Here is an 11,485-nt window from a genome sequence, read left to right on the forward strand (position 1 = left end):
TGTATATGTTTTGTTACATTTATCACAAATATGTTGTTTTCTGATAGTTGTTACTGTATTATCTTTGTATGTATGTTGTTCAGTATAACCAATTAAACATACTTTACAAAACCTACGTTTAGCTAAAAATCCTGTTATATTTGTTATAGTGTCAAAGTGTTCATCATGATAATATAAATATATTTGTTCATTATATTCTTCATTACCATCATATACAATATATTCTGTACTATTTGATGTAAAAACAATTATCCTAATATTAAGATAATTTTCAAAAGCTTTTAAATCTTCCAAATCATTTCCTTCTTCTTTTATTTCTACTCCTGATTGTTCATGCAAATCTTCAGCTAATCTTTTTTGTAATGGTCTACTTTCATTGATATGTTTTAATTGAGAATCTGTAAAATCTTTTAATAACTTATTTGAAGCTAAAGAAGTTACAATTGCCCTTGATAAACATATTGTATCATCATTTTTTATTTTGATAATACTTCTTTTATTTGTGACATCTAATATTTTTAAACCCCTACCTTTTCCTTTTCTATTAGGGATAACAGTAACTTCAAAAATAACTTCTTCTAAATTTAATTCTTTAGCACTATTTAATAATCTTTCCATTTGATCCATGAATAACTTTTTAACTGTATTATATGTTCTTATAGGCCAGCTTTTATGTTTAGTAATTATGATTTCATGAATAGGTACTATTTTAATTCTTCCATTAGGGTAATCTTTTATGGAATAGTCTAACATGTGATCAAAAGCATTTGTAAATGTTTCTTGTTTTTCATCCTTTAGACTAATTTTATAATTAAATACATAAATACTTGCTTTATGTTTATATTCTTTTGTCAAAACAAGTTTATATGAATCTCCTCGCTTGGATAAAATTTTATCCTTTTTTGCCTCCATTTTTTAAGAAAACATTTTAGTTACTTAAAAATGTCTAAAACAAATCTAACAAATAAATTAGCAGATGAATTACATCATAGAGTTATAAAATCTTTTCCTAAAAGACGTGTTTATGTTAATTCAATAGATCAAACATGGGCAGTTGATTTAATAGATATGCAACCATATTCAAAACAAAATAAACACTATAAATATTTATTAGCAGTTATAGATGTTTTTAGTAAATATGGTTGGTTAAGCCCTTTGAAAAATAAAACAGGAGTAGCAGTGAGTGAAGCATTTAAAACATTATTTAAAGAAAGAAAACCAATATATATTTGGTCAGATAAAGGATCCGAATTTTATAATCGACAAGTAAAAGAATTGTTAAAAGATAATAACATAAAGTTATATTCAACTGAGAATGAAGAAAAATCCAGTGTAGTGGAACGATGGATAGGAACAATGAAACAACATATGTATAAATACTTTACTGCTAATGAAACTTTAAAATATTATGATATATTAGATAAATTAGTTAAAAATTATAATAATACAGTACATTCTTCAATTAAAATGACACCTGTTCAAGCAAGTAAATTAAAAAATGAATTAACAGTGTATACAAATTTATATCCAGAAAAAGAAGAGAAAATTAAAAAACCTAAATTCGAAGTAGGTACTAGAGTAAGAATAACAAAAAAAAGGGTAAATTTGAAAAGGGTTATACTACTCGTTGGACTAAAGAAATATTTGTAATTGAAAAAGTTTTAAATACAATTCCTTTTACTGATAAAATAATTGATTTAAAAGGCGAAGAAATAACAGGTGCTTTCTATGAACAAGAATTACAAATGACTAAGTTTTAAATCTTTATTATAACACTCATTTGTAAAAGTATTTGCAAAATTACACATTATCATTCATGTACATATAACAGTCACTCAGGTATGTAGAAATACAAAATCCATTATCAGTTAATTGTTGGTTGTTAATTAGGTTTCTAGTCAACACGGATTCATCAATAGTTCATACATCATGAATCACCTTTTGTTCGGCTTGAACAAGTTTTAAATACAATTCCTTTTACTTATAAAATAATTGATTTAAAAGGCGAAGAAATTAAAGGTGGTTTTTTATGATCAAGAATTAATGATGACTAAGTTTTAAATCTTTCTTTACAAAATAAACACTATAAAATATATTAACAATCTCTTATCAATGGTGTTCTTTCGCGCTCCAGCTAGAGCGCGGGGTTGAAAGGTCACTGAGAAGATTGTGTTTCAACATGTATTATTGGTTGATTTTGAGTGCTCCAATACTGCCTAATCTCCTCACTATATGAAAACATTGCTTTCAATTCTTTTCTCATGGAATAGACTTCAATGAAAGGTAGTCCAACAGTAGAAAACCTTGGCATGTATGGTCTCAGCAAACGTGATATCTCCCTCAGTTTACGGGAATATGAAGATGAGATTCCGATATTCTGTTTCAACCAATCATCCCATTTTTGCTGTTGCAGTCCACTTTCCTTTTCTTTCGCATAGAGTTCAAAGGTGACATCTAAAAGGTGACCATACTGCAGATTGAAACACATGCTAGTAGCCTCTTGTCTTTGAATTTGTCTATATCCTTCTTGCAGCTTTACAACGGCGATGTTTGGGGTCGTTATGTCACTTGCAGAAAAGAAAAAGACTTCTTTTCTTACAGTTTTGGTTACATCTATCTCTTTTGTTTTTAAGTACTGGTGAAGGTCTTCCGGTGTCATCATCTTTCGTTTTTTTGCTTGCTCTCCATACAAAGATAACAGCTTTCTTTTTGGAAGAGGAGGAAACTTAGGTAGTTTTTTACTTTCCGCGGGTCCTCCTGTGTGTATTCTATTTACAATATCAGCACAGGTTGTATAGTAAGACAAATTTTCATCAAGAATGGAAAGTTGATCTCTACTCCATTCACTTTGCCGATCCATATCTTCAGAAAGAATTAAACTATCAGCCTGCTCTGAATAATCCAACAGGTTTTGATGCACTGCTTGTGATTCACTAATTTCCTGTTCTAATTCTAGTGCAGTAGAACTACCTAACAATTCTTCTTCTTGAGAGGAAGAAATACTGTCCGACATGAAAAACCACAACACACTAAAAAGCACTCACGTCTTCTCACCACTGTTAATTTGAAACGAAAGACCGCACCAGTCTGCTATATGTTTACATGTGATGACAACGTCATCTAGGCAACATGTAAACATACTCTTGACAACCATGTAAATATTTCCAATGATCGATTTAGTTTATAACACTTCACAAATGTAAAAAGCAATTGAAGTTGTAGTCGTATTGATCCGTTTTATTACTAGACTATATTGATAAAATTTATTAAAAATCAAGGTTGGGGCGCACTGGGGAAATTATTTTTTCTCTTAAATCCCACAGAATTCTTTCTCTGCCTGTTCTCCCGGTTTTTTTATTTATTTTTTTTTGGAATTTTTTTGTTGTTTTTTGGGTGTTTTTAATAACGTTTTTTTTTATAAAAAAGTAAAAAAAAAATTTTTTTGGGAGTAAGAAAATTTGGTGTTTTTTGGGTGTTTTTTTGCTTTTTTTTTTATGAAAATTTAGGGCTCTTTTACTTGAAATGAGGGTAATTTTTTGGGGGTCAAATTTTTTTTTTTTTGGAGGGGGGATATAGGTGGGTGATATTGTGTTCCGGAGCACATGAGATCACCCCAAATTTTTGGTGGGGTTCATGTTGTTTATTCTTAAGTTTTCTATGTTGTGTCATGTGTACTATTGTTTTTCTGTTTGTCTTTTTCATTTTTAGCCATGGCGTTGTCAGTTTGTTTTAGATTTATGAGTTTGACTGTCCCTTTGGTATCTTTCGTCCCTCTTTTATTGTATTCGTAAAATAGTTCTAGCTGTATATATTCGCGAAAATGAAATTAATGCATTGCCAGTTAATGGTATTTTACGTATATCGATTGATACGTTATGCTCGTGTGTCCCTTACGGTTCATCAGTGTTAAGGAGGAAAGACTCAAAATGATACTCCATAAATGATTTAATTAAGTGCCTGTCTGCCTAGGGATCAAGGAAGTGACCAAACCATGTTACTCTCCGATTTTGATGAAGTCTTGCACAAACCATCCTAATAACAAGTTATAAAGAAAGAAAAATACTTTCCTGGTATTTTTACAAAGCAACGAAATTAACATAAAAGAGGGACGAAAGATACCAAAGGGACAGTCAAACTCATAAATCTAAAACAAACTGACAACGCCATGGCTAAAAAGAAAAAAAAATAACAGAAAAACAATAGTACACATGACACAACATAGAAAACTAAAGAATAAACAACACGAACCCCACCAAAAACTGGGGGTGATCTCAGGTGCTCCGGAAGGGTGAGCAGATCCTGCTCCACATGTGGCACCCGTCCAGTTGCTTATGTGATAAAAAAAATCCGGTAAATAGTATAATTCGGTAGGTCACATTCATGAAAGGGAAGGGGATTGTAGTTACGACGTAAGGAACATATCCGATATCATTTGTGAAACGGTTAATCCGTAACGGTTAACCAACTCGTGATGGCGTCCGTAAAATTTACGAAGGGATGATTTCAACTTCGACATTTTGAACACTTGGTTTAATAGCTTCCTTGTGAGCAGTAACTCTATATCAAGAAAATCATGATAGGAAATGCAAGCACGGGAATATCGTATCAATTGGGAGATATATACCCCGTACGCAGGTGCTGATGGAATTTTGCTACTTAGAAATGAAAAGTTCACAATTGGAAAGCTGAAATCATTTCTTTTGTCGTAAAGTTTTGTTTTCAACCGACAAAATCACAGTTTTTCACTATCTCAGTATCCTGAAAACTAATGTTCATATAAAGTGTAATATTTCTCCATTGTACTGCAACTTTTTCAACTATCAAATATTCTTGAAGAACAGCTATTTTATTGCAATTCTGTATCATTCTAGAAGTTTTGAGGTACACATGGTACAGTAGGGTATTCATGGACCGTAAGGTCCAAACAAGCCAAAAAATACCAGAAATCAGAGTCAAATATTTTCAATTACCAGAAAATCAAACTAAATGTCACTAAATATGGAACAAGAAGTATGCATACTATCATTATTTTATAAAAGCTCAGCAACCGTGTTTTTCTCCATAGCAACAAGGTTTACCTTATAGCAAGAAAGCTATAAAAAAACAAATTGTAACAAACGTATTCAGTATTTTAGTCTAAACGCATATACATGGAATAACTATGATTCATTTAAGCTAGTCACATTCAAGTGATGTCAATTTTTACATTTTTTTGCCCAGAATGTAATACATATCAACCAAAAACTGTGCTTAGCAACGACAATGAAGAAACAGAAGGTTTTTTTTTAATAAAAAAATATTCTCTAGTGGAAAAAGTGACAATTAAGTGGTCAGATGTCAATTATTTCTAAATAAAAGAGATAATAAAACGGTATCTACATTTAATTAGCAAAAACTTAAACCCTTCTAGTATCGAAATAAATTATATCCATGCCAATAATTTAAAAAAAAAGATAATAAAAATATACCATCAACATGTATTTTTGTTTTTACTGAAGAGCTTTCTTCATATACCAGATATATATTGGTTTGGGACCTATATGACCTATTATGATAGTATCTGACCTTGTCATGCTTAAAAATTTCATAACAACCCTTTTTTGTCTCTTCAAATATCTCTACATACTCCTTAGTAAAAGAAAATTATATATATTGAACCTCCTTTCTATCAAAGTTATAGGTAATTTTAAGACTGTTCATTCAAATATCACTTCAAATTTGATCCTTTTTAAATTTTGATGCATTTTTGCTTTGATCCCTAGCGACCAGATTTTCTTCCTAGCAACTACCGGGAAGTGATATATATTTTGAATGAAATTCAATCCGTTAATCTACCATACGTTATTAACAATTACACATGTCAGCACAAACATTCTTGTGAACATGGAAAAAAACCATTCAGGAGGGTTGTTTATACTCCCTTACATCTTTTCCCTATCCCCTTCCTCAAAATATGTGAAATTCACATATACACTTATTCATATATTTTCATTCAAAAGTGACTCTACAAAAATCTTTACATTAACATGTAAAAATGTTATTTATGAGTAATATTTTGAATATCAACTTTAATAATAACAAAGGCATTTCTTAACAAGCAATGCTTGATCAAATTCATGTTTGATTTCAGTAATAGCACAAACAACTGTTCCAGAATATGATCCTTATTATGAACTAAATAAAGGCAAATCTGTCATTTATATGCCACTCAAATAAAGTTGAATACAAGTTAACTAATTTGCTCTATAACATGGCCCATCGCATTATCATTTAAAATATCAACTAAATTGTCATCATCAATATAACCATCAACAATTCTTACAATTTCGGTCAATCTTCTGTCCTGTTCTGGTTAAGAAAGTCAATCTTGAAAAATACGATATTATCTGACTTGGCTGTAAACACTGTTCTAGAGCAAACAATCTTTCACCATCTTTATTCATGGCAGTCTATTTTTTAGCAACAACATTCGGATTTGCTTTTTTACCTGTTCTATCTTCTTCAACAAAAATATTTTCAAGATCGGTCTTCACTGCATTCTTCAGTGCAAAACCTTGATGAATGAAGAGTTTGTCGAACTAGCAGTAACAGAAGTCTAAGAGAAAGGGCAATGCGCATTTGGTTGCATTGCTCATCCCTTTTATTCTGATGTGATCATACGTTGACATCTTTTCAAGTTTATATATAGCCCAGGTGGTCGTGTGGTCTAGCGGGACGGCTGCAGTGCAGGCGATTCGGTGTCACGATATCACAGTAGCATGGGTTCGAATCCCGGCGAGGGAAGAACCAAAAATTTGCGAAAGCAAATTTACAGATCTAACATTGTTAGGTTGATGTTTAGACGAGTTGTATATACATTATGTACACAGCCATGTATCACCATCATTGATGGCGATCCGATGGATACATCTGTTTTAGGGTTGTCACTGACTCAGACGTACTTATATATATATAAATATATATAACAAGTCAAAAAGGGTACAACATCACCATAAAATAACTATAAAATATACAAATATTAGATATTTCGGATAACAAATATCCTTCTTCAATAATAGCACGATGTCATTTTATATATATATATATATATATATATACGAGTCTTAATTGAAAACTACGTTCAAACCTATGACTGCGTTGGATAAAAACCGCAATTTTTATACGTGTGCATGTCAAACAAATTTCGTTGTAGAAGCCGTCCCGCTAGACCACACGACCACCTGGGCTCTCAAAAAAAGAATTTTCGGTGGGCATTTGTTACCTTTCCATGTCAGTTTTAATCTAGCAGCTTACTACAGTACATGATATATAAGGCATGAAGATGTTATTGTTACAGATCAGCTAAATTATCTATAGTAAAGGATCCTACAAATTAATGTAAGATACAGTCACAGAAAATAATTATATTCATAAGTACGTCTGAGTCAGTGTCAACCCCACAACAGATGTATCCATCGGATCGCCATCAATGATGGTGATACATGGCTGTGTACATAATGTATATACAACTCGTCTAAACATCAACCCAACAATGTTAGATCTGTAAATTTGCTTTCGCAAATTTTTGGTTCTTCCCTCGCCGGGATTCGAACCCATGCTACTGTGATATCGTGACACCAAATCGCCTGCACTATATATATATATATTCAAAGTCTCTATGTCTTTGAAAATCAGAAAAAAAATATTTGAAAGCACAAATGCATCCTGTCTTTGTGCATAAAAAACATTCTGTTTTCTAAGTCTGTTGAGCATAAGGAGTTGACATTGTCTACTAATTTACCGTTGCCTATGTTGAAAGCTTTATATTGGGTTATTGAATGTGCATGCACTTCCAGGTTGTTGGTTATTGAGTTTATACCGCTCCACTTGTGTTTCATTTTTTGAAACTCTGACTGATCTGCATTCACATCAACTACAGTCACCTGACAGCCTACAATACCTTGTCCTTTAGTTTAAACATATTGTATTTGCTGAATTAAAGCAAAATGGATTAGACACAAGTAAATCATACTTATGAAGTCTTCTCCATAATACAATATAAAGTTACAATAACAGTATAATATAATGGACATGCATATAAAACAAACAGTTTATACAATATAATACTAGCTTTCATAGGTGAACAAAGAGGAGACAAAGTAAAAAAGGAAAAAGAAAGTTTGAAAAATCGTATACTTCTGTGATGATGACTTGTGGATTGATGACAACGATGACGTCCTGTGTCAGCAATAATAACGCTCTATCAAGGCATAAGAAATCTGTTTGACCTTTTTATGTAATTCTGAACATGTTTGAAAATTTGAATATTTTGTTCGTTCGAAAGTTCCAAGTGTCCGCAAATTAATAGTTTTGTATCTAAAACAAAGTTTTCAGATAGCCAGTTAAGGTTATCGAATAAGTTTTTCCTACATAATGTGTATTTTGGGCAAACGAAGAAGAAATGGTAGACATCCTCAATATCGGACCCACAATGACAAGAAGGATCATTTATGTTAGCTCTAAATAGGTCATTGTTTAAGGATGAAGCGGAACATCGTAATTGCGTTAAGATAATATTAAATTTCCTTGGGCCGTACAAATAAAACGTTTCAATTTTACATACTAGACTATCGTTTTTTAATTCTTTCTTAAATTTAGAAATAGAGTCGACACTGCGAATTTTTGGATCAAGTGTATTTAATTCACGTATAGTAGAGGGATTGAACGATTCAGTAGTAAGGGAAGTCTACAAAATGGAACAATAATATCATGACCATTTCGCAACGGGTAGTTGGTTGTACTTTGTACACAAGGAGGTACAAGATTAAATAAATATTCTGGTGCATGCTTTTGGTTCATGTTATAAAACATCTGTAATTTTCTTCTCCTTCTTCTTTCAAAAAGAGATTCCCAGCCAACCTCAGAATATAAAGTTTCAGTTTTTGTAAATATTGGTAGACCTGTTACTATTCTTGCGGCCTCTTATTGTAAATTTTCTAATTTATTTGAGAAGACTATTCCACAATTATCCCACACTTCCGTGGCATATTCGAAAATGGGTCTAATAAAAACTAAGTATCGTTTTTCTAAATTATTTCGAGATAATCGATATTTAAGTTTACGTAAAACATTTAAGTGTTTCTTTACACTTGCAATTATACTTTCAATATGATTGTTCCATTTTTCGTCACTACTGAAATTTACTCCCAGGTGCTTATGAGATGTACTTAAAGGTATAATTTTACCATTTAAGGAAAAGCTGAGGTCTGGAGTCTCAATATTTGAAAAAATCATAATTTCGGTTTTATCTGGGTTAAATGACATAAGCCATTTAGAAGACCAAACATCCAGCTCTTTCAAGTTTTGATCAATAACAGATCTAATCTGTTCTCCATCGTTACCAGAATAGTTGAATGATGTGTCGTCAGCAAATAGCCGACACAGTGAAGTAAGCTTATCAGCAATATCATTAATATATAAGACAAAGAGAAGAGGGCCCAGAACTGATCCCTGGGGGACACCAGCTGAGACATTACAGAAGGAAGAAGACGAGTTATTTAATACTACTCTCTGTTTTCTGTCGTGTAGTGTTCCTGAAACCAATTCAATACGTTTCCGTCAACACCACAAGCTTTCATTTTATGTATAAGATTTTATGTATATATCTTGTCCTTTATCTATAGCCTGCTTCATTTCCTCCGCTGTTGTGACATTGTTGCCATTTGCTAAACACATTCTAATCTTCTGTCAAAGGTGTGCAATTTTAGCATCACAGTAGGATTTTGCAGATTGTGCCTCACTGTAGTTGTACCTTTTTTATTTTCATACTTGCAATAGAAAGACATATTTGAAATTTCTCTCTGGGTTCTAAAGGTTTTGAGAAAATAATAAAAATGATCTGTAAGTAATTAATTGACGATTTTGCCAATGTTTTCTTATTTGTTAATCTGATTTATTTTAATATCAGGGATTATAACTGAAAAATAGAGAGATCCATTTTTTCTGACAATTCTAGACTATGCCAAAGATATACCTTGACTTGCTGTATCAATTTTTTCTAGGTGTCGAATTTCTAAATATTTTAATTTCTAGTTTGTGATGAGCCTTTTTTGCATTTTTAGTTATCGATATTGTTAAAACTCATAGGGTGACCATTAACCATGCAAATATTTATCTTTGTTGTTGAGGGATAATTGTCTCATTGCCAGTCATGTCATTTTTTTTGTAAACTAAAATGAATGCATTTTTAATCATAACCTGTTTGTTGGGAAATGCAATTTAAATATCCATAAATTGCCACAGTGGTAACAACCAGCATTTGCAGACCTCAGAAAACACTTTCCATCGAAACACTAATTTTCACTCTGTATGTGCCTGATGAAACTAGCTAAATCAATCCAAACTTGCTTACTTGCCCTTTCCAAAATGTGTACAAATGTTGGTGCTTAAAGAAAATGAATTCATTAAAATATATGAGATATGAATAATAACTGTATTTTTGTCGTTAATTATTTGTAGTTATCATGATTACATAAATATCATTATAATTTCTTTAAATACATGTTAAAATTTGCATGGAACAAGGGTGTAGTAGCCTTCTTATCTCCTCTGAGTAAAATTTCAGAACTCAATATTTTGCTATAGAATAAAAGAAACCTTAAACATCGAATTTCGAAATATTTTAATGTCTAGTTTGTGATGAGCTTTTTTTTCTTTTTTTTAGTTATGGATATTGTTAAAACTCATAAGGTGACCATTAATCATGTAAATATTTATCTTTGTTGTTGAGGGATACTTGTCTCATTGCCAGTCATGTCAATTTTTTACTTAACATCACTGGTCTAGGAGTAGATGCGGAATTTTATGGATGGAAATTATCTAACTTAAGTTTTATAATAATTTGTTTTTTTCATAATTTATCATTTTTCTTCATCAATCTACAAGTATCAACATATATTTATATTGTGGCACAATAAGCAAGCAAATGAAATAAAAAAAGTATTATAAGCATTATATGAACTAACAATTTGAAATCTATGGATACGTATAGTAATAACATTTTCATCAATATAGTAGTGCAAGAAATATATATGATCATACATATGGTATGGTAAAACAGTATACAGATAATTTCAAATGCTCATATACATAAATGTTTACATTTAATTATTGACATTAGCCCAGGGGTTTGTAATATGTATGTTTCAAGCCAGTAATTGTCACACATACATAAACAAATTTTTTTACAATTTTCAAAGATTTATATTTTGCAAAGCAATGCTAGCAGAATATCTAAGTAGTGTCGATCATGGATGATCCATTTTTTCTTTATAAAATAAAACTAGATGCGTTGAAAACGACACGAATGGCCCCCTTTCAAAAAATAAAAAGATATGTATTTTCAACAACACATGTGTACACAAACATGATGGTAGTCTAAAAAATCAGCTTAAATCTGAAATTGTATAGAAAAAGTCCATATAACTGTGATTTACAATAATGGGTT

Source organism: Mytilus trossulus, chromosome 12 (assembly GCF_036588685.1).
Source record: "Mytilus trossulus isolate FHL-02 chromosome 12, PNRI_Mtr1.1.1.hap1, whole genome shotgun sequence".
NCBI lineage: Eukaryota > Metazoa > Mollusca > Bivalvia > Mytilida > Mytilidae > Mytilus > Mytilus trossulus.